This window comes from Furipterus horrens, unplaced genomic scaffold, assembly GCF_987537825.1.
Source record: "Furipterus horrens unplaced genomic scaffold, mFurHor1.1.pri manual_scaffold_4, whole genome shotgun sequence".
In the NCBI taxonomy this organism is placed as follows: domain Eukaryota; kingdom Metazoa; phylum Chordata; class Mammalia; order Chiroptera; family Furipteridae; genus Furipterus; species Furipterus horrens.
Window position 1 is genome coordinate 151,565,684 of NW_028327174.1, and position 24,705 is coordinate 151,590,388.

The 24,705-nt window shown below is 35.6% G+C and overlaps 1 protein-coding gene across 2 annotated transcripts in view; it reads left to right on the forward strand.

The window, feature by feature from the left end:
- Nucleotides 1–2,338: 2,338 nt before the first annotated feature.
- RFX3 (regulatory factor X3) overlaps nt 2,339–24,705 on the forward strand; it is a 284,844-nt gene continuing 262,477 nt past the window's right edge. For both annotated transcript variants that reach the window (XM_090275842.1, XM_090275843.1), the window contains exon 1: nt 2,339–2,445. The gene's annotated coding sequence lies outside the window, so the exon portion shown is untranslated. The remainder of the gene's footprint in view (nt 2,446–24,705) is intronic.

Below are 24,705 nucleotides of genomic sequence, written 5' to 3' on the forward strand. Positions count from 1 at the left end.
ACTCTTGAGACAGTTTTGCTCAAGCTTCATTATGTGGTTTTCTTGCCTGCGGATTAAAAGCAGTAAATTAAAAGGGTGAAGAGGATAATAGCACTAGGTTCACTGACAGCAGCAAGAAGCAACAGCTGACGGTGAGGAAAGGGACAGCCCAACTCCAACAGACAATAGAACTAAGAAGGCCACGCTCTTCAGGGCTGTGTAGCGTGAGCCAACAGCTCCACACACCAGGACAGGGAGAGCGGACTCCATCCGAAAATGCAATGAAGTGAATATTCACAAATATTCACAATGACCACCAGTTTTCATTCAGCCGGGATGCATACCTTAGTTCCCATGTGTTATGTCGAAATTATTATTCCAAATCTGGTGAGTGTCCCTGCTGTTGGTCAGCACCTTGTCATTTTCCTCAGACTGGAAGGGCCTATTACCCTGGTGGGTCGTGCAACCTCTAAGCTTTAACTTTGTGCTCGCTACTGTTCAGTTACATTGTCATACGTTATTAGAAGAACCTCTGTAACTCATTATACATTACCAAAGGCAACAACATAACTTTCTCCAATGGATTGGTTGGTTCCAAAATAACCTTACCTAATACTCCATGACAGAGCTGCTAAATTAAAACCACTGACTTGTAAGACTGAGGCGCTCTTCTCTAAAATGGTATCATGTACCTAATAGTGCTGTTGTGGAGATTAAGTAAAATAATGTATATAAAACACTAAGCACAACGACTGGAGCAGTATCAGGCCTCAGTAACGGTCCCTGTTATTATTTGAGTACTGTGAATTTATGTCGGCTCCAATCCCTTATTTGGCAGGTGCAAAAAACTAAGCCTCAAGAGTAAAACCGACTTCCTAAGGCTCCTAAGGCTCTGCTTGTAATGTTATTGTCTTGGATAAGCAGCTTAGCGGCATGTGCTGGAGGTCTGAGGTGCTCGCAGAGTCCGGGGGCATGCGCCTGCAGGGCTCCGTCTGCAGAGAACTGGACGGGTATGTTTGAACCGTGAGGTGTCAGAGGCTGCGAGATACCCAGGCTGGTTAGCGACAGCTACTGGAGTGCTAACATCATCCATTCCATACGAAAGCCATTCGTGTCTCTCAATACAGCAGGCTGTCAGCTAACCGGGTTGAGCTTAAATCCCCGCTGGGTCAACTTTAAGGAGGGACGAGCACTTTACTTAAGGGCTAATGCTAAAACTACCCAGGTGCTACCTCAGGCAGGTGTAAGTTACCCACCCCTCAGCGCCTTTCCCGAAGAGGGGCTGCCATGCCTTTTCACACCTTCCGAGGGTGCAGTTCCTTGCTTACTACCACTTCACTCCCCGCCCCGCAGGTAGGGTGTGATAACCTCGCCCCTTCGCTCCGGAGGGCCGGCGGAGCCCCGACTTCCCTCTCCGCGCGCCAAGCCGCGGCGGGACAGCGGGAGTCCGGCGTGCTGCCCACACACCCCCGGGCTCGCATGCTCTAAGATGGCGACGGTGGCCGCTTGCTCACGCCTAGCCGTCCGCGCTCCTCCGGGTCCTGGCCTCAGAAGGCGGGAGCCGGCCAGGGCGCAGAAAGCAGGAGGGTACAGGCAGCGCGGACCCTCCAGTGCAGCGCGGGTCCCGGAGCCTTGAAGCGGCTAACCACGCTATACACCAGGAGGCGGATGCAACTAGGTACACCGCCTGCGCCTCAGAAACGAAGATTTTTTAAAAAGGGGAAAGAAGGGGCGGTAGAGGGGAGTAGCAGCAGCACATCCGGGACCCTCCGCCCGCCCCGCCCCGGAAATGACGTTTAGGAGGGGGCGGGGGAAGCGGCCTCTCATCAAATTGGGTTCTACGCCCGCCTTGTCTGTTCCCCAGAAAGTGTCCGGAATTGCCCTTAACACTTTCATCTCTTTGGTTACCCTTAGCCTCTCGGAGATCGGGGCTTCTTTGCACAAAGCTGGCTGATGGGATTGGCAGGTCTCGTTTCACAAAACGTACCCTTCGCGCCACGCCCCTAAACTCCCAGTCCAGCCCGAGCAGCGCATGTAGTAGCGTACCAACGAGAGGATTCTGAGGTGACTGCAGCCTCTGCCAAGCTTCTGAGTAGTTATTCGGAGCCCTTCCACAGGACCTTCATCTCTTGTCCCGTAGACCGGGATCTGGGGCTGTCAGTCATGGGTTTGAGCCCGCCCCTTCCGGCGACTTGCCGGCCCACCTCCTCCCCTCTTCCCTCCCCCACCCCTCCCCTTGCGAGTGTCTCCCTCTCCCTTTTGCTCTCTCTCTCCCTCTCTCTCTCTTTTGTGAGTTATAGCAACCGTTGCCTTGTGAATCAAGCGCCATAGTCACCGTAGTCCTGGCGACTGTTACCCATCAACAACAACTACTCCTCTCCTCCTCCTCCTCCTCTTCCTCCTCCTCCTCCCCACCACCACCATCTCCATCACCCACCAACAACACCACAATAATCCACAGCCAAGGTGAATATTCTTCGGTCTCTACATGTGTGTGGATGTGTGTGAACGCGTGTGTCCGTGCGTGTGTGTGTGTGTCCGTGCGTGCGAGCCGTGTGTGGCTGTGCGGGGTCTCACTCCTGACACCGGGGACTGTGCCACGGCAGTGCTGCTGCCGAGGGGCTCGGTCCCCCGGGCTTGTTTACCATGGACCGTGCGCGCTGTGGCTGGGTCGGGGGTGTGGGCACCGCGCTGCGCACCCGCCAGCCCGCCGGCCCCGGCCCCGGCCCTGGCCCTGGCCCTCCGCCGCGCTTCAGGGATGGACCGGGAGCTCGGGGGGCTGCGAGGCGAGCGGGAGAAGGAGCCACAGTTTTCCGGCGTGGACCGAGGAGCTCTCTCCTAGGTCTTGTCTGAGCAGGAGAGTCAGGTGAAGAGAGAAGGGTTTTTCTTTAATTTTCTTCTTTTTGAAAGCTGCCGGTTTCCTGCTTCTTTCAGAATCGAAATAGACAACAATGTGCAAGGGGGACACAGGAGCTGGTGTTTTGCTGTTGTTCACTTGTGGGGCCTTGTTAAGGGTTTTGTTATTTTTATCCTGCAAGGGTGAACTTTTCCTACCGTCCATTCCCTTCCTTTTTGCCCGCTTTGCCTTGTGCTAAATGGTCTGCTCTCCTTTTACCATCATCAGCTGCACGGGTTTCTTTCTTTTCTTTCTTCTTCTTCTTCTTCTTTTTCTTTTAAAACTGTGTTTTCTTTGTGCTGCAAACAGTCCTAATATCCATTCAGCACTCTTCCCTCCCCCTCCTTCTTCTCCCCCCACCCCTTGCACACGTCGAAACCTGGGGCCTCTTCGCTGGACTTTTGGCTGCACCGGGAAAGAGATTTTTTAAAAAGTCTTTCCTCTGGCTTTCTTGGGGTGTGTGTGTGTGCTTGTGATTTCAACCGGATGCGGGGCGTCGGGGATACTTGGGTTAGTAGTTATTGACAGCGCTGGATCTCTGCTGCGGGGCTGGGAGGAGTGGTGGGGAGGCTCCATTGCGCTGGGACGAACCTCCTTCCCCACGGTGGAGCGGTAACAGTTTTCATTGCGGTTATGAGACTTTGTGTGGATAAACAGGGAAAGGACAAGGAGGAAGCCTTGTGAGAACTCTGGTGACAATGTTATTTCAGACAGTGCTGGTACTTGAAAGAGTTTTTATTTTTTCTTTTTCCTCTTCATCTTCTGTGTTCGTTTTTCTCTGAGAGTTGAAATTGAAGTCAAGTTGTTCATAAAGAATGTATGAAGCTTCTCAACTTGAAACGTGTGTATATTTCACTTTATGGTTGTGAAGATCTAGGCATGTGTGTACTTAACATATTCTTTATTTATTTTTGGCTTTCTTTGGACAATTGACTCAAACCGGGTGAAGGGAGAGAACTTTCTCCTTTTCAAGTCTCTTGAAAAAAATCTTTTTTTTTCTCCGTACATTTGAGTACTTATCAGTCAGTCCTCCAGTAGTAGGGTTCTTGCTTAGAAGTGACCATTTTTCATCCTAACGTTTAATTAATAGATTATCAGTAAAAAAGTTTTGATAATGTGTGTAAAAACAAATATACTATTGTACTTGCACATACTGAGGTTTTCAATTTGGAGTTTTAAAGTGCTTATTTAAATAGTCTTTTTAACAGTAAACATATATTGATTTACCTGACAGAGCAGCCTGTGAATAATGTGACAGTACTAATTGTTCTTGAGATTGTCAATGAGTAGGTTGGGTAATTGCAATGCTATTAAGGATAATATTTTGTAAAATAAGGGTTGGGTTTAAAATTTTCTTCTCTTTCAATTCATTTCCTTGAGAATGCTATTTTAAATGAGGGTGACACTTGGGTCCTAAGTCTTTCTCTCAGAGTCCTCAAATTCCTTTATATTTTATTCACCCTGCCCTCCCCAATCTGGGTTCCATGCAAATTTCTAATACTAACTTGTATTTTTTTTTCTGTTCAGATTGAGTGTCAAATGCCTGAACACTTTTGGATGGTGAAGCTCCTGGGTCCATAAACTCTCTCTGAAGTTAATAGGAGTTTTGCTCTCTTGAGACAGCGTCAGACCTTATGCTATTTACATAATAGATTTTGAGCTGAGTCGATTATATGCTACAATGTTATGGTTTAATATTTTTATTTGCAGTGTCCAAGAACTTTTTTTGGGCATTTCGGTTGTTATAGTCATCTCAGATTCAATAATTTATACTTTCATTCATTAGTTGATTTGAGAGCAGAAGTTAAATTGAAGTCTATTACCTATTTTTAAAAGCACATATGTGGTCTAAAAGTTGCTGTTAGAGATACTTTGGGCTCAAGTATGTCAATATTATTCATGTGGATTGAGCAAATAATAACCAGGAATAGTAGAAAATGATAAATGATTAAGTGTAACACATGGTGAATACTTAGCCTTTCATTTACCCTTTCTGTGATATTTATCCTAGGAGGGACTAGATTGTGTGTTGGTATTCTCCTGCATTCTCAAGTTTTTAGACGAATAGAAATCTCTGAAAGTGAGTGACCACACTTTAACACTAACATTATGAAATAGGAATCACATGTAGCTTGTTTTTAGTACCTGAATATCTGTGATTCGTTTTATGTCATAATGCTTATCTCAATCTTTTAAGATTGTTTTGCCAATGAATTGCATTAACTGGTACAGGCATATTTTTTATAGCACATTCATATGTATAATATAGTAAACTAAAGTGCATTCCTAAAATGCATTATTCGATAATTTTTGCATTATATGGGGTAGATATACCTAATTTAAAAAATAGTATTCAAGGAGTCTTCTACTCTACTTACTCAAAGGTTTATAGTTCATGAGTTTAATATAATTTAACCTTAAACAAAAAAAGTTTATCCTAAACAAAGTTAATATGGCATTTTTGCCATTAAAATTTAGTAATTAAAAATGAATGAATCATAAATCAAGATAGATTTAATGTATTTAAGTGATATGTGTTACTTTTCAGTAAACCATTTTATTATTCTTGAGAAAGTTAATTTTGTGTGTGCTTTCCTTGAATTTCCAATTGAAGAATTCACTAGGTAGAGTATGATTTTGCTTTTCAAGTTTTATGAAGAGTGTGTGTGTGTGTACGTTTATTCAAACGGTGGGTATATAGCATCAGACGTGTGAAGAGGTAAAAAAAAAACTTTTCTGAACAGTCTAGTAGGAATATTACTTTGTTCTTGGTATTATAGAGATTGTGTTAAAATAAGTGAAAATACCAAAGAAGTTTTAAAGTAAGAAGTCCCAAAGAAGTAAACTTTTAAATTATTAAGAGTCTGTTTTGTTTTTTTTTATATTGAGCACTAGCTTAAAAATCTCCTTCTAGTTACCTTAAAAATAGTTTCCCTAATGTAACTCTTTGCCTTTAATTGTTTGTTATAAATTCCTACTCACCATCAAAAAACCAGATTTTAAATTTCTTTCTGTTCACAGGTGCATAGTGTTCCTGTATTTGGATTAAATGGATTTGACTAAATCAAGCTTGTTAGGGACAGATGGCTGCTTTAAACAGGTGTCACTTTCATTTCTAGTGTATTGTGTTGGGGACTTCCAGTGGTTCACAAAAGGACTGTCTAAAGCAGGTGGCATCCTTTGCTTTTGTCCTTAGTAAACTATACTGTTGGAATTAATTACTTTCCTAGGAAAAGTTTTTTTTTTTTTTTTTTGAGTAAAAGTTTTGAACTATTCAATTTAAAATTTGTTTTTAACATAATTTTTATTTTTGAATATTATTCTGTTTTCAAGATATATAAGTTTGTAGAGCCTTTCATAAAACACTTAAAAATTTTTTATAGTAATGATAAATCCCCTTTGAGTTCAGAAAAAGTACTCAAGGGTACTTTATACAATTAGTTGAATTTATCTGAAGCAAGAAGCCAAGGCAAGATTTGAATAAAGTAAAATTTGGTATACATGACAAATTCACTTTTGCCATCCTATAAATAAAGAATTCTTTTGACAGCATTGTTTTAATTTGAATGATAGATATTGGAAACCAGTGTTGTTTTTGTTGTTTCATTATTTTAAATATTTTCAATCTCAAACATTCTCCTCACCTACTTGAATTGTTACTATAGTTTTTAGTACTCTTTTTAAATGAAAATAGTTTTTAAGCATTACTGTTTAAAAATATGTACTGGAGTAAATAAAAGAGTATCAACTTACTGATTTATAAGGTTCGTTTTTACCCTGATTCTGTCCTTTTTGTGTGGGAATTTTATATATCTTAAAACAGATGTACCAGAAGGTGCTGTGCTGTTTGCAACATGAGATTATTATCTGTAAGAATGTGAACTGATTAGAACTTTTATTTAAAGAAAAAGATTGAATTATATGTGCACTCAAGCATATAATAGCCTTATTTCTATGTATTTTAAATTTAATGTACTGCCTTAATTGGCAGTTTTATATCAAAGCCTGTCTTTCTCTTTACTGATGTATGTTAACACAACATAAAACCGTATTAAGATTGATACGAATATTGATATCTTTGACATAGTCTGAATGTCAGCATTAGTTCTATAGGCATGTACATTGATCATCTTCTTAGGCAGGTATTTCAATTTCCATCTGAAAATTTTAGTTTCACTTGAGAATCATACTATTTTGGCAGTATGACTTTGTGCTTTGTAAATTTGGTATCATTGGCACACAGCAATATATCGTACATTCCTATAACATGTTTATATGACCTGAGTAGTGATATACTTTTTGTGGTATAATCTTTAAAAAAAAGCTAGCTACCTCAAAAGTACAAATGCTGATAATAGTTACCAGGCTAATTAAATCAACAATGATAGTAATATTAAGAATTGTAGGGAGAATTCAGTCCCCACTTCATGATGTTGAAGTAGCTTGGTTTGAATATTTAATTGAGCTCTATTTGAAAAATTTTATTATTTTTAAATATTTTATTTATTTTTAGAGAGAGGAATGGGGAGGGAGAAAAAGAGGGAGTGAAACATTGATGTGAAAAACATGCCTCTCCTACATGCCACGACTAGGGACTGAACCCACAACCCAGGTATATGCGCTGACCTGGAATCAAACTGGCTTTGAGGGACACTGCCCAACCAACTGAGCCACACCGGTGAGGGCTGAAAAGTTTTAGATTCCTTAACTGGAAATGATCTATCTGAATATTGTTCACTGAGAGTTTTTTTTTAGGAGAATAATTGAATCTAATCTCTTGGGCTTTGGTTGCATCATTGATTTTCCTTCCTCAGCAGTACATACTCTAAAAGATACATAACTGAAACAGTGGTAGCCACTGTCTTCCTCAGTAACTTAGAAATTATGTTACAGCATATAAACTTTTCCTTTATGTAATGGATTTTTCTATACCGGATCCCACATTTAACTACAATCAGCAAAATGTGATATTTTTATGAAGTACCTTTATGAGTATACTATTCAAGTATTGGAGTGCCACAAAGAATCCATTCAGAATAACATTATTTTTAAATACTAGTCTAATTAAAATAAGGCATTTTTCTTTTAAAATGTGGTCCTACTGTTTACCATTTAGTTTATGCCACTAAGATTTTTAAAGTATATGATGTTTCAAAACTTTTGTATTTGAAGTTTTATATTTCATATCAAAGTAAAAGATGTACTTAATGAAAACAAATCAGTTAAAAACATATATTTAGAGTATCAGTAGGTATATGTTTTCTTTAAATCAAAGGTAGAAGTATATTGGTTAAGAACAGACTTTGGAATCAGATGTCAGTTAATCTAATTAGTAGTGGGACCTGGGACATGTTATTTATCTTCAGCTGGCCTCAGTTTTCTCATCTGAAAAATAGAATCAGTCTTATTTGCTGTGATGATTCAAGGGGACGATTCTTGTAATGTGCTTTGCTCAGTATTTGACACAGAATACATACTCAATACATGTTGGTTCTTATTAGGGGATACTAGAAGATACCCATTCTAATCTTTTTACCATTTAAGAAGCCTTTCAATATGCTCCTAACCATCTCTTTCCCAATGGGCCCTACGTTTTGAAAGACTGTGCCCACTAATCTACACTCACTAAGTAATTACCCCCTCCCCCTTTTAAAATAAAGACACAAGAGCTATCAACCACAGATTTGGATCACCATTTGATAACCAATCTTGTCATTTCACTGAATTAATCGGATTCTAACCTAAAGTGATATTTTAGTTTTACTCTGAAAACTTATAATGGATTTCTTTCTCGTGTCCCAGGGATCTTAGACTGAGAACTAATGATGCAACATTTCATACTCTTACACTTCCCATTGTCCACTTCATCATCCAATGTATATTTTCCTTTTCACATTTGGTATATGTAAATTCACTTGAAAACATATTGAACCTTATTTATAAGTCTTATACAAAACACAGTCATTAATATAAAGCAATAACAATAATTAGTTGTATCAAGATGAGTTCATAAAGAAATTATAATTTTATAATCATTGCTTACAATTATGCTAAGTGTAGAAAATGTGTGTGGTCACTACTTGTATACCTGTTGCAATAAGTAATTTTGTAATAATTTGCCAACTTTGAGCTATAGTGACCTTGAAACTTTATGCAGTAAAACTTAGAATATAAAATTGTAGAGGGAAATGTCAATTTTGGCCCCATTTCTTTGGAATTTAAAGATGTTTAAAGAAACATTTTAGTTGGCTGCTATATATAAAGTTGCTATATAGTAATTTACAGTATAGATTTTTCCTAAGCAATTTGATTAAGAATGGATTTTTTTTCTCATTTTAGAGTAATCGGAAATAGCCCTAATCTTTCTCAAACTGGAAATGTCATTTATACATTCCATTTGAAAATTTACTTGATACAGTGTATCATCTTTGCTGAAGCATTGTATCTTGTACAGGCTTTTTGTGTGCCTCTCATATCTTACCTGCTCCCATCTTTCCCATTCCTATTAAGTGTTTAATTAATTATATGACTCCTTTTACATTATTTTATAGATCACTAGCCCTAATATATAAAGTAGGCATTCTCAGCTCAGCTATCTCCTGTGCTTCCTTTCTCCAATGAATTTGACACACAGGTTTAAAGGAATGTTTGGAAAAAAGCTAGGGAATGTGACTTAGATGGTAAATTATATATCATTCTTACCATTTCAGTAATTATTATTATTTTTTTTTTACAATTTCTATGCATCTGACCTCCCCCTTGAACAAATAACATAATCTTGATCCACTAATGATGACCTTGCTTCAGAAAGTTCCCTTCCCAGTCCTGGCTGTGGTCTGTCCTCTAGGTTAAATCTCTAGTCTAGTCCAAAAATACTGTGTTTGCACAGTCTCATATGCCTGTTTATTGCTGACTCTGAACTCCTAGACTCTTCTTTCTCACTACTTTTAATAGGAGCTGTAATACCCAGTCAGTTCTGTTTGCCTTTGCTTTATTTACAGTGGCTGGTGCTTCCTATTTAAGCAAAAATTGGTATGGGCTACTAGGAGCTGAGTCCAGGAACACGAAGTGCGAGGCAGCGGGCCTGAAAATAAAAGTACATGAGTTGGTGAGGGGAAACATATATTGAAAGATTATGTGGAAGGAGAGAGGAGAGTGATTGGGCTAAGAAATAAAGATCTTTAAAAGTGCCATCCAAAAAGGAGGGTAAAGGTTCTGTTCTGGTTTTAGGCTAGTCACTTAAACCCTCTTAACTTTCAGTTTCTCCATCTGTAAAATGAAACAGTATGGCTATGTGATCTATAAAACCCTTTCTAGCACTAATAGTCTACGATTCCATGATAAGATTGGCCCCATGAAAAGGGAAACATGCCAATAACATGGAGCCAGAAATTGGTGTTTCCTTTGCAGATGGACTCAAAGGCTAGCATTTTGTTTGCCTATTGTTTCTTCCGATAAAAACAACAAAGAAAGAAAACCCAAGCCTAGGTCTAGCATAATGGACATACCTGTGACAGTCTCAGAAGGTCCCTCCATTTCAATAGCCCTCTAAGAGAGCTATGGCTACATGCCCTGATTTCTTCACCCACATTGGAATTAGCTGAGTCTGACAGCCTGAGCTCCTGACCAGCCAGCTCCTCTGTGTGTGCCAGGCAAGTGTCTAACAGTTGGGGCGCCTGTCTGTTGCTCACCAATGAGATATTTAAAACAAGATATAATTTCTCACTAACGTGGACAGGCAATTTGACACACACGGGGAGGGATTTGCTAGCCCTCTTTCATCAGAAGCAATAAAAATTAATTTAGGTCTCTGTTTATCTCATTGTTTCAACATTTCTTTCCCATTTTTTTTTTTCCCTTCATGCTATTTCAGTGGTTTTGGAAGAACTAAAGTCCTGTCAAGCAGTCTGGGCAAGTTCATAGGGCCTTTGGAGTACTTTGAGACCCTGCTCTGGGAAGCATTGCCATCATCCATAATAATATTCGTTATATATTTTTATTGGTAATCAATCCTTATTGCTTTTCCTTTTTACCTGAATGTTATTTACACTTGGATAAACCTTTTTATTTAAGTTTGATAGCAGAAAAGTTGTCTCTTGGTTAAGAATTGTGCATTTTCATAAAATTTTTCATTAATATTAATTTAACATGTAGACTTATCAGGATTTTAGAGCATTGCAGGCTATGAAAGGAAGCATTTTTGCATTAGTTCAAGATGTCTTATGTTCTGCTATATCTCACCTCTTTCACCAACCTAATATGGAATGTATGAAAATTAAATGGATTGTAATTATTGTTGCTTTTAAAATTATCTTTGAATAATTACTGATTAAACATATTCAAGAGTCTGAACTGCTTTCAGATTCGAATGCCCGATAGCATTTGTATATTTCAGTACAATAATTAGCATCCTTAAAAATGTATCTGGCCCTCTTCAGGGTCAATCAGCATATTTTATCTTAATGTGCAAATCCATTTTAGAAACGCTTTGATTTTTTTTGGATAAGTTTCTCTCCATGCCTAGTTGGGGTTGGGGATGAGGGAGGTTTGCTGGAGAGAGACAGGAAGAAGCAGATACATTTAGAAATCATATCCTGTTTCCATTGTTAAATACCAGTGCATTGCATATTCTATTGAGTTTGTTTTTTTGAACTGTGACATTTTGGTGGGGGTAGGGGTTGAGGTGGGAACTGGAGGTGTGAGGAAGGGGGAGACAGAGTGACTAAGGTGATCATAGTCTTTTTCCAGATCTCTTTACTTTCCTGCTGTAGTATTGTGCACAGTACCCACACTTCTGTAAGGATAGGCATCTTATTACTTTATATTTGTGATCCTTTTCTCCTAAGTCTGTATGTCTGTCCCTTCGTACATTAGTGGATGTGTGATAATACCCATCTAAAGAGTCTCTATTGTGGTTTAGTCATGCCCAGCTTTAGAAAGGTAGGAATAAAAGAAAGGAGTACTGAGAAAACTAGTTTGTGTGCCAGATAACAGAAATAATGCCTTAAATCCACCTGTCTTCATTTTGCTTTGGGTAGATTGTTATGTGGATATACAAGTGTGTGTATATATATATATATATATTCACATAAATATACATATATACACATATATATATACACACTTTTTTTTTCACAAAAGAATCTACATTTACCCTCTACTCCTATTTAGGCTGACATTTTAAAGAACCAAAGTATATAATCTGTCACATTAGGCTTTCACTGATTGACATCTGATTATATCTGATGACAGTCTTGGAGATAAGTTTTAGTGAAGTGTCAGCATAAGGATCGTTAATAAAAAACATATGGAAAGATATTCTGTTAGTGATCTGAAAATCACCTTTACTATTTTAAATTTACAGTATGCATTTTGATGTGCCACAATGAAAACCTAATGTGAAATATTAATATACAGACACTAGATAAAGTCAGATTCTTTATTTTACAATGTGGATTATATTGTGTACCTTAAATGACATTTTAAAACATTTTGTTTCAAAAGCCACTTTATATTTTTAGGGTGTGTTTATATTAAGAAAAAGGGAATTTAACTTAGATATTGTGTTTTGTGTATGTTTGTGTGTGTGCAGACCTTTAGAAAATCATTTTAATGTACATTGTGCTTGGTGCCTTAGAACTTCTATCCATACTATTTTTGGTTACTGTTTTTTGTATTGTACATATCTTGTAACACTATTATAAACCACTCCAGTGCTATTTTATTGAGGTTAAGAAAATTAGGAGAAATGTTTGACAGAAGTTCTTTGAATGATCTTTGTGTGAATCGGGGAACAATTTTTAATAGTACCTCACAGTATATGATAATTTTTAAAGTCTGCTTTTAGTTAATACAGAGCATGAATTCTGAAACTGAGTTATATCATAAAAAAAATTAATTCATTTTTATTATTGTAGATTAAGATACTGTGTTGCTGGATCACATTTTTTATTATTGTAGATTAAGATATTTTGTTGCTGGATCAACATTTGACCTGTTCTTTTATTTTTAGAAGTCTGTCAAGTTTTGAAATTTAAAGCCTTTTAAATAATGTTGAATGAGTAGAGCTGTATAATAGAAGTGGGTTTATGTTTCAGCAAATGTTTGAGAACCCTGTGGCTTGGAAATCGGGTGGGATTTTATTTTTGAAATTGGAAGGCAGTGTATTTTAATATTTTGATTGGGTTAGACTTGATCTTTTATCGGTGTTGATAGAAATGCGAATGACCATGGTCTGAAGATGTTGATAAAAGTAATTTTTGAGAGGAAGTCATTGTGATACTGATATTTCATTTATTTCCAGTCCTGCTGTCCTTGCTAAACTTGAAAGTAAAAGCTGCTTTCTTGGATAATATAAGCGTCTCTATTGTATTGTGGTTTTGTTAATTTACATTGCTGTCTGGAAATTCCCAAATCCTACATAGAGCAGGCTTGTGTGAGGCAGTATATGTGAGCTTTGGAAGTTCCATTTTACCTATTGGTTTACAAACCTTGGAAAGAATGCCAATAAGTGATACAGCATGCCCAGAACAACACCTTATTTAATCTGAAAGAATGGTATAAGAACGAGGGTAAATCTGGTCAGGATCATATAATTGAGAAAATTAGAGTATGAAAAATGATGAAGTACAATTTAAAGAAAAGGGTCGTTTTAGAGGCTCTATATATTGTAAGAAACTCAGATTGCCATATTCAGCATATCTAGTAATACTACCACTGCTACTGTTAATATTATATCTAATATTTGATTCAAAAACATTCTAGCAGAGGCCTAAGAAATAATTGGATATATTAGTCTATAAGCTTGTAGTTTTTCATCGTTGTTCTTTAACTTTTACTTTTGAATGAGGATTAAAAGATTTATATCAATGCGTATTTAGTGCCAATACTATTTTAGTTAATTTAGAAATCCTAAAATGACTTGGATATCTATTGAATTTTAAGGAGCATTTAGAAAAAATGAGAGGATTAAGGTATTAAATACAAAATTACATATTCCAACTATGTGAACATATTTTTAAGGTTTCAGATTGTAGAAGACTACATAAATGACAGATGATATTTGGGAATCAATAAAGAAAGAGAAGGGTAGGAGGAGGTATTGAAAATGTAGTTAGATGTAATTAGTGGAGAATTGTGAATTAAAGATAAAAATAAGATGGATAAATGAAAGTATGAATGGTGAACTGATTTGTTTGAAGAACAGTCTTTTTATTTTTTTATTTTGCCTTATTGTGATTTTAACTAATAGGGGAAGCTGAAGAAACAGATTGTACTTAAGTTTCTTTATGGGCATCCTTTGTTTTCATATTTGTGGAAAATAAATCTCTGAGACCTTCAACTATTATTTAGGGTTTCATTGTTACTTAATGCTGTGTTTAGAAAAGTATTAAATTAAGATGTTATATCAGAGTTTTCTTGTAATTATTTTATTATTAAAAAGTTATATAATATTAGTATACAAAATACACATAATTAATATATTCCTTTGAGATATCTAATTAGCTTACCTGATATCTAAAGCAGTTTACATCTGGGAAACTAATGCATAGTGGACAACTGTGTACCATAAATGTATATGAATCCCCATGTGCTTGTCACAAAGGTTTAACAATTAGTACCTTCTATTCTTAAGTCTAGATAATTTGAAATATTTCTTTATTGAAATAAACTTGAATCATTTATCCTGTGTTGCTCTGAAAATTTTTTTAACCTAATTTTAAGAACAGACTCAATGTGGACTTGAAACAATGCTTATATTATTTTTAAGGCAAAATATTTTAGTTTGATTGATCATGTTGTTTCTTCTCAGCACAGCATTTATGTAAATCAGGAAGTTTGTTCTCAGTTGTTGGTAGAGTCTTTTGTTCAGTAATTCTAGGCTCTTCTACTTGAAATCTGACCTATCATTAAAAAGGGTGCAGGCACTAGGACAGCAGCCCATGTTTGAACTGCACAGAAAAACAATTGTCTTAGATATACCTCTCAGAATTGAAATGGTGCTAATCATTGTTATGTCATTCTTTTAATTTGAATTTTATATGAATTTAATACCAATGTAAATATTGTTTGTAATAATTTTTTTTCTGTGCTTTATGTACCTATACAGAGTCAAAGTATTAATTGGCTTTTCATTATTTTACATTAAGATAGCATCAATTAAAGCAGTGATTTTCAACATTTTCATTTCATGGCACACATAAACTAATAACTAAAATTCTGCGGCACACCAAAAAATTATTTTTTGCTGATTAGATTAAAACAGGTAAAATTTTGATTTATTCACACTGGACAGCTATTGTTGTGTTGGTTCTTGTCATTTCATTTCTTCATTTGACAACCTAAGGAAAAAGAGGTCATGCATGTTTTAAAGTTCTTGTGGCACACCTGTCTCCACATCACTAGGTGTTAGTGATGTATGTAATTATCAATGTATTGGCATAAGTAATTCTTGGACTGAGCATGCACCTCTACTTTTTGTTGAGGGTAAAGGTGATTCAAACCATTCTACCTATAGATTGTTGTAAATTACTGAATTATTAATTTAAAAAAAAATTAAAACATCCTCCACTCTATTGTGGAGGAAAAGTAAAATACTGGCAGCTGATATCTGTGGTACAAGCTGAGACTTGCCCAGCTGGGCTTTAAAAGGTGTTGCTACACTCTTAAGTAAGTGAGAACCAACAGAATAAGAATATGAAAGGATTGCCCTTTATTCCATAACAACCAGAAGCAATGCCAGCAGTCATGCTATTATATGGCTACTTATTTTCTTAATCTGAATTTTTGGAAGGATATGTTGTTTACTGAATAATGGTATGAGATAGTTGCAGGAATAAGAAATTACCAAGATTTTGTTTTACCGTGTGTGTGTGTGTGTGTGTGTGTGTGTGTGTGAAAATTGGAAGTAAATCTGTGAGGTCAGGCTTGAAAATAGTTTTGGTATCCTGTTTTATGATAAAAATGCACAGTTTGAGCACTAACCCTGCTGATTATTTGAAACAATCCCTCTAAGAGAGACCAAGAAAATGACAACTAAACTTTCTAGTGCTAACCTGATGCTCTTCCCATCCTCATTTGTGGTACCAAATCTGAAAGGATGCGTTTATATAAAACAGAAGTAGGTTTCCTATAGGAGAAAACCATTTGCCATTTGTTCTTAACAAGGTAAATCCCCATGGACAAACCTTTCTTGTAAAACCATTCCCTTTGGATTTATCTTTGCCTTCAATAAAAAAGGAGTTATGATAAACAAAGAATGACGAAATATTAGTTAGTTCTTGCATTTTTGCCTAGAAGTTTCTCATTCTTAATTTTTATGATTTTTTTAAAATTTGAATGCTTCTGTTTCAACTGAATTAAGAGAGACTTAGAATACAGTGCATTAAATTGATTCTTCTTTCTGTTAAGTAAAGAAAAGGATTGTTTTGGGGAGGGATGGGGCAGAATTTAAATTATTTACTTTTAGACTTAACTGTATGTACTCCTGATCTGCCAGCATACCTACTGGTCCATAAAAACAAAATGGAAAATACAAATATTAAGAGTGTAATTCAGTTGAAAAGGGAGTGCTAAATACTTGGAACTTTTAAAGTGAGATTTGAATATAGAGATTTAGTTACCAGAGTAACCAAATACTGGACTGCTATATTTGTTAGATATAAAGAGGAAGAATCTAAAACATGGAATATATTTTTAATATCTTACAAATTTATAATCTGGGTAAAATTTTACTTAAATTATTTCTAAATATGGGTTAATGAAATCTTCTAAAAACAAGGCACTTTGGATGTTTTCAAGTAGCCCGAAGTTTTGTTTCTCTGGGTAAGAATCTTTTAAGATTTCTCATTGTCTATTCATCAGAATCATTTAATAAATATTTACAGAGTGCCACAAAACTACCATCGTGCTCTACTTTTGGGAGCTTACAGTCTGCATTTTCAAATTTACGTTTCACCACTTTGCTCTGTACCTTTTATTTATTTTTTTCTTTTTGGCCAGCCTGGCTTATGGTTATATACTTGGTTAAGAGCGACGATTTTCAACCTTTATCTTTTTAAAAAAAAGATTTTATTTATTTTTAGAGAGAGGGGAAGGGAAGGAGAAAGAGTGGGAGAGAAACATCAACATGTGGTTGCTTCTTGCACGCCCCCAGCCTGGGATCCAGCCTGCAACCCAGGCATGTGCCCCAATTGGGAATTGAACTGGTGACACTTTGGTTTGCAGGCTGGCACTCAATCCACTGAGCCACACCAGCCAGGGCTCAACCTTTTCATTTCATGGCACATATAAACTAATTACTAAAATTCTGTGGCACACCAAAATATATTTTTTGCCACTCTGACAAAAAAAAAGGTGTGATTTTGACTCATGCACACTGGACAGCTATTGTTGTGTTGGCTGTTGTCATTTTTTAATTTGACAATCTAAGGGAAAAGAGGTCAGTTCCCCTGACTAAACAATTAGGTATTGCATGTTTTAAAAGTTCTTGTGGCAGACCAGTTAAAAATCTCTGGTTAAGAGCAATAACTTTGGAATGAACAAGTCTGGGTTTGAATTCTAGCCCTGCTACTGATTAATAGTTTAGCCTTAGGCAGATTACTTAAACTCTGTGAAATAGGATTATTAAATCAACCTTCAAAAATTGTTTCAAAGATTACAAGAGAGGACCCCAAAAACCTTAGAATACAGACTCGTAGATGGAGAGCAGGATGACAGCTTTCGGGGTGTGAGGGAGGTGAGGGGATAGAGAGATTGGGCAAGGACTCATCGACAAGGACAACAGTGTGATTGCTGGGGGGAGGTGGGTAGAAGGGGACTAAATGGTAATGGAAAACATACAATAAAGATTTTTAAAAATTGTGTATTTCTTCTTAAATGTTTAAACATCAGTCACCTTCAGAGTACTCTTCATTTGATGCAATGTACCTATCAAGACCTTTTCTCCGCTGCCCGAAACAATTTTTGAACTGGTTAATTTTGATTCCTTTTAGTGCTTCTGCCATTTTTTTTGTTTCACTTCTTCCATATCAGTGAAACCTTTCCCTTTGGGGACTTTATTCATTCGGGAAACAAAGAGAAAGTCAGTTACTTGAGACGAGATCGGGTGTATAGGGAATGTGGGGACATGGGGGTAATGGGGGTTTTGGCCAAAAACTGCTGAACACTTAGCGCTGGTGGGCAGGTGCGCTTGTAAATCACCAATCATGAAATGGGCGAACGCGTTGAGTCTTCCAAAAAAAATTCACTGAAGCCTAATGCAGCCTCTGACAACACTGAAACACTACACTGATACAGATGGGTTCCTAAAACACTCACATAGCGGGGGAAGGCTGTACTACAAGGGGCCTGCCCTCCAAAAGATAATTCCAATTTTTTGGGGGGTCCCCCCTCTTACATTAGATGACACATGGAAGCAGTACTGTGTCTGACATGTAAATGCTCAGTAATGACAATTGCTATTACAACCCTATGGTCCCTTGAATTCTGCTTTGTCATTTATTTTCTCTGCAACTTTGTTCTCATCCTTTATTCTACTTAGAATGTGTTTCCCACACTTGAATTCATCTTTCCTAAAGTTAGAGTGGTCCTAAGTTGAATAAGTTCACTTCTAATGAATGTTTTATCAGCCCTGATACAGATTAAAAATTGTGATTTAGGTTTTTGTTTGTAAATGTTTGATTAAAAAAAATTTTTTTTTGTAAGCTTCCTGAGAGGTGACGACTTGCAATAGGTTTTTGAACTCAGCACAAAACCCAGTTTCCTTTCCTAGTAGAAGCAATCAATGAATAATTAGCAAGCCTCAGACTGTTTATCTCTATCCAAATTATAGAAAACACATTTAACTGTTTTATAATTTTGTCTAGACTTGATTTCATAATGATCTTTAAAGCAATGCAGTTCTGTTAGTCCAAATGGGTTTATTTACTTCCTGTTTCTTAAAATGGATTTAATGGCATGAATTCATGAATTTTGGATATTTCTTTATATCATCGACTAGACAGCATATTTAGGCTAATTAAATCAAGGTCTCATTTCTGCTTTTCAAATGATTTTGTTATCTAACTATGTATATATGAATTTCCTATATATATGTGTGTATATGTATGTGTGTGAAATTTCTCTTACCTATCGGAGATTTTCTCAGTGTCTGCTAAGACTAATACATAGTTTTAGAAGTTGGGAAGTGCCTTTTAGGATTCATTATCTTCTGGTTGTGGCAGGGTGTGGGGACTCCTAATGCTGCTTAATAAGGGAGCCATGAGGGTCATTTTGAGAACTGTGCTTTTTTTGGGGGTGTACTTTTCTGAATATCGCAAACCTCTTGAGTTTAACCTTTGCTACCTAACTTCACTGTCCTGTTGGGATGTCAGAAGTGCAGAATTAGGACTTGAGTTCCAAGTTTATACTAAGGCAATTGGTGGCATCAGAATGGAATCATTACTGCCGTCAGATCTGTAGTTGCTTTTGTGATATCCATTAAGGGTTGCACTGTGGAATGGTAGGGTTATCTGCTTTGCTGGCTACTACAGAAACTTTCTGCTGAAAAAAACTTTAAAAAATGGACTTGTCATTCATAAATCTGTCCAGCTCTATTTTTAATCAGTGTATTTTTATTTTGTACCATCTTTTAAAGTAATGACTTTGGTGAATTTACTACCTGTTGTGAAGTCATCTTAAGCTTTTTCTAGACTCAAGTGTTTCAATTTCTAGAATCAGTTTAGGTGTACAAGCTCATTTTCACTTTATATATTCATCCATTCATTGATTGAATCAACATTGACACATACAATATAGGTCAAGCAGTAAAACTATGGAGAATAATACAACAGTGAACAAAACTTACCATGTCTCTGCCCTTGAGAAGCTTACATTCAAACAATTGAGTATGACAGAGAGAAGATAAATTACTATTATAATAGGTGATTATAAGTGATATGGAGAAAAATAGAGGGGACTGGGGAGGGTAGGTGGTGAGGGTAGAGGAATTTGTAATCTTAAATAAGATGATTAGAAAGATTTTACTGAGAAGCTTGACTTTTTAACAAAGCCTGACAGATAAGATTTGTATATTTCTTTGAATGTGCTTTTATATATGTATAATATTGATGATGCCCTTGGTTAATTCTAGCCTGCCTTCTATATAAAGAGTCCTAATTGTTTACATCTGCCTTTACGGTACTTTTCATTCTGCCTCTTTCATTCTTCTATCATTTTTATAGCCTTTCCCTGAATGTACAGACTTTGCCTTTTGTATTGTTTTATGGTTTAGTGATGAAAGCTATGATTTTCTGTAAGGAAACAAGCAGATTAAGAGACTCTAAAAAACTACTTTTAGCTTAGATTTTTTTTTTTTTGAGGTGTTAGTGGATGTTAAATTTTTCAGTCCACTCTACTTGCTTCCAAGTTGGAATTTGTGCTGAAACATGTACTTACTACTAAAATATATACTAAAAAACTGAGAAGAATCGATACATGAACTATTCAAAGTAAAAATCACAATTATTAAAGGCGAATTGAAATTAGAATTAGCTGACTGCTAGTTTGGTTGGTTATGCCCTCAGTTTGCTTAAGTGGCTAATTTAGAGGAAGTATCTATACAATGGATTCTATGATCAGAATGTTCTTCAGTGTCTTAGAAAATGTGAGATTATATAGCATGTCACTGTTTATATAGCATAGCTATCTTTATTTAGTCATCTTTAATCATGGATTTGTGGATTGAATTTAAAATATTGTGTATGCAAGAAGACATAAATGTGAGGTTATTTAGTAAAAGTTACTAATGGAGGCAAATTGTCTTGAATTCTGTTATTTTGACAAATAGACTGTCATGCTGATATTTTTAGAATGAGATTTTCAGTGTACTAATGTCAAAATCATATTTTCTAATTTCAGTTGAGTGTCAAATATTAAGCATATGTGCCTGTCATCCATTTTGAAATGTACAGTTTGACAGTATTTGAGGCTATTGTACTGTATTGGAATACTTCAAAAATGGTACAAATATATAATATAATGTGTGTGTTTTTAACGCATTTAAGTTAAGGAAGTAGGTATTGCTGTGGAACCTTAAACAAACATACAAAAGCTACCTTCCTCTGTTTGAATTTATATACTTACATTTACAGTATTTAGTTCTAATCCTGGTTTCCATCCTTAAAGGCTGGTTAAATGATTATATTCAGGCATTTGTGCCTGAAGTGAGTCAGACGTGTCCACATTTTAGCAGCCTGTAGGCTAGAGTTTATTGAACTCAAGTAACTAGTATTTCTGTCACTTAACAAATATAAATTAAAAATGACAGAAGCCTAATTTAGTATCACCACTTGTCTTTACTGCCACCATGTTTATGAAAACAATCTGTGAGCTATAAAAGACTTTGGAGAGCAAGTCTACTCTCTCATTTTTTCCCTAACGTATTTTTATTGAGAAAAATTTAAACACAGAAACAGAACAGTATGGTGAAATAATGAAATGAATTCCCATGTATCCATCACTCTGCTTTAATAGTTAACAACTCATGGTTAATTTTGTTTCAGCTATTCCCCTTAACTCTCCACCTACAGCATTATCATTCCCCTTTCTTACCTATGGAAAGTGACTCAAAACACTGAGTTGGACTTAGCACTGAGATGCCATCATTGCTCTGCTTTGCCATGTTGTATCTTCTCCCTTATGGATGGAGGGATGGATGAAAAAACTTGAAAAGAATAAAGATTAGTTTCCAAAAGAAATATCATTTGAGATTTGAATTGTGAACTTTAATATTTCTAATATCAGATTTTGAGTTGGAATTAAAGATAATCTTCTAAATACAGATTACTCAAAGACAATAGGCTGAGTGCTCTCTGAGAAAGTAACATTTATCTCTGTATAAATATGGTTTATTTCTTTTATGATTTCTAAAGATTTTCTATGTATTTGCTTTTACAAAAAAATGTGAAATATATATCTTTGAGGTTTTTGGCATTTATAATGTGACACAACTGAAATTGTCCCGTGGGTTTATGGAAAATACTTGCAGATGCCTTTTTCAGTATCCTCAGTTATACATTTCAAAAATCAATTGATTCAATAATTTTTTCAAGTTTTTGAATGTATTAAAGTGAGTAGTAGTACTTAAAAAGTGAATGTAGGTTTTAAGGAATTTTAAAATGTTTTTAACTGATATTACCCTTCTAATCACATGTTTGTATCACATTCCTTTTATAAAGTTTAATACTAAAAAAAAATTTTTTTGTACATTCAATACCCTTTTGACCATTGCTAAAGAAATTATAGAAATAATTTGAATAAAGAATTTGGAGAAATATTCCTTCAGCAAAAAGGAGAAATAATGTTATATTTATGGCTCTCATACTGATTTCTCTTTATAATTGATAACATGTGACTACTAAAAAGAATTCTAACCTGTAAGTCATTTGTTACCAACCCTAATTATGTGAATTATCAAAGAACCTATAATTCTTGATATTTATGAAATTAAAAAGAAAATTCATTTCTATTCAGCAACATTTAATGAGGATCCTTGATTTTTTTAAAATTTGAAACTGGGTTTTTGGAAATGAGTAAAATATAATAGGGTATTGCAAATCCAAGAAAACTGGAATATGCAAAAAAGAGACTTAATTCCAATGGATGAATATGTTATTCTCAGTATGCCACACTGTATAATTATGGCAGCTTCATAACAAACACCAGAAGGCTCTTTCCAACAAAACTTCCACTATGGAATTACTCTCTCCATTAAAAAATTTTTCATTCCTTATTTTTGCCTCATTGCCTTTTAATTCTAGTGCCTGACAGGGTGGTAAATATTAATGTAGCCAGTTGAGAACAGTCCTTCAGAGCAGTCTTCCAGCCTATGTACTACACTTACCTAGTAATTAATCGACTGTTAAATAACTACTTTAAAAGTTAACAGATTTGCCTAACATGCCTCTGTGAATAGTATATTTAGAATCTAACTTTAATTATTAACTACTGTGTATCTAACACATAGTGTGTGTGTTTTAATGTTCTTGTTTGGAAAAAATCCGTTTTCATTACTTTAAAAAAGATTTTCATATGTTAGGTCTTGTACCTATAGAATTAAGTTAAGATTTTCTTAATCCTAAATGGAAATTGGAAAGAATTCAAATTATTTCATTGTCAGATTAAGCTGAGTCTTCAAGTTAATGCTTACTTGGTTTTTCTGTCATAAATGTTACTGGTATCACTGCATCTTTTAAAAATTTTTGAGTTGTATGCCTTTTTAAGAAACAAGGATGGATCTAATTATAATAATTGAATATAAAAATCTCATATTTGTTTTTTTTTCTAATATGTAAAATGAATCATGTTACTTTCTGCAAATTTTTTTTCAGTTATTTTCTAACACATTCTAGTCTGTCTTTATCATCCTTTCTGTCCCTTTCCCCCCATTTAGTCTTGTCTGTTCTGCTTGGCCTTCCTTGGCATAGGCTGTTTCAGTTCCAAACCTTCTCCGCCAACCTGTTCTCTTCCTGTCTCAGTCTCAGTTCTTAGGCCAGATGTTGCCTTTGCACCTCTCAGCCCGCTTCAGTGCTCCTTTATTATTGGATTCACTGTTTTGTTTTTTGGGTAGTTTTTCTGCATTCTTCTGTTTGTTGTTTCTTAGTACTTTTAAATGAATAGGTAATTTTCTTTACTCTGCTTCCTGTGGTGTGCAATGAGAAGAAGAAATAAAAACAATCATTGAAGGACAGACATACATGATGGCTCTTTAAAAAAGAAAAAAAGTAGTGTAGTTGACAGATTTTAGAATGTGCTCCCAGCTCAGAGTAGTTAGATAGAAGGGCTAACTGTTGCCATGAATAAAGAGAAAATCTTGCCTGGCATTTACAAAAATTTATTTTTAACTTTCTAAAGCTGCAGGCAGTATTAGTATAGTCAAAATATCCTTGGAAAGTTATGGATAAATGTTCACAGTTAAAATGATTATTGAGGAGCAATTGAAATCTTGCTCCCTGGCATATGTTCTCAGTTTGGTTCAGATAAACTCATAACACTTTTTTAAAAAGATGATTGTAAAATTATGTGTTACTTTAATTTATCTGTGTGGCCTTTGGTGTTTTATTGTAGACCAACTTCATCATTTTTGTCTTCAAATAATTTATGAGTAAGACCTATCATACATAAAAAAATAAAAATCAAAACAATTTCTTCTTTTAAATTATATATTGATAGAAGTCCTCTCTTATCCTCAGCCCACTTTTCAAGTTCTGTTTCATACAATTTGCTTATCAGTATTTTACTGATGGCCTCCACTATGTTTCTCTTTTTTTATTTATATACAGTGCTAACTAGTTTTAGTGAATTTATGTCAGTAACTTACTGAGTGTTAATCTTTAAAGCTATAGAGAATATGCATATGATAAGATAGAATAGGTTTTAGGATTAATATAAAGGATGAAAAGAAAAAAATCATCTGTTTTTATAATAAAAATGAAATTTAGAACTTCTTTAGATATTCAATGATTTTTTTGGGGGGGGAGATCAATGGGAGTGCCTTTTAGTTTTCCAAAATTCATGACTCCTGGGTTCCTAGGTTAAATTTATTTTTCTATTATTGGAGTTGATGTAAGTCTATATAAAATCAGAGTCAATGGTACTTTTTTTTTTCCCTCTAAAACTTTCTGAGTTCATTTATACCCATTTAACCTTTTAGGGGTATATATTGCAAATAAAAACTTGGGGGTGGTAGGGGTATAATTGAAATATGGATCATAATCTGTTCTTTGTTTTACCAAATTAGTTAGGGATTCTGCGGATACATTCTGAATATTTCTGTGTGTTTCGTATTTTGT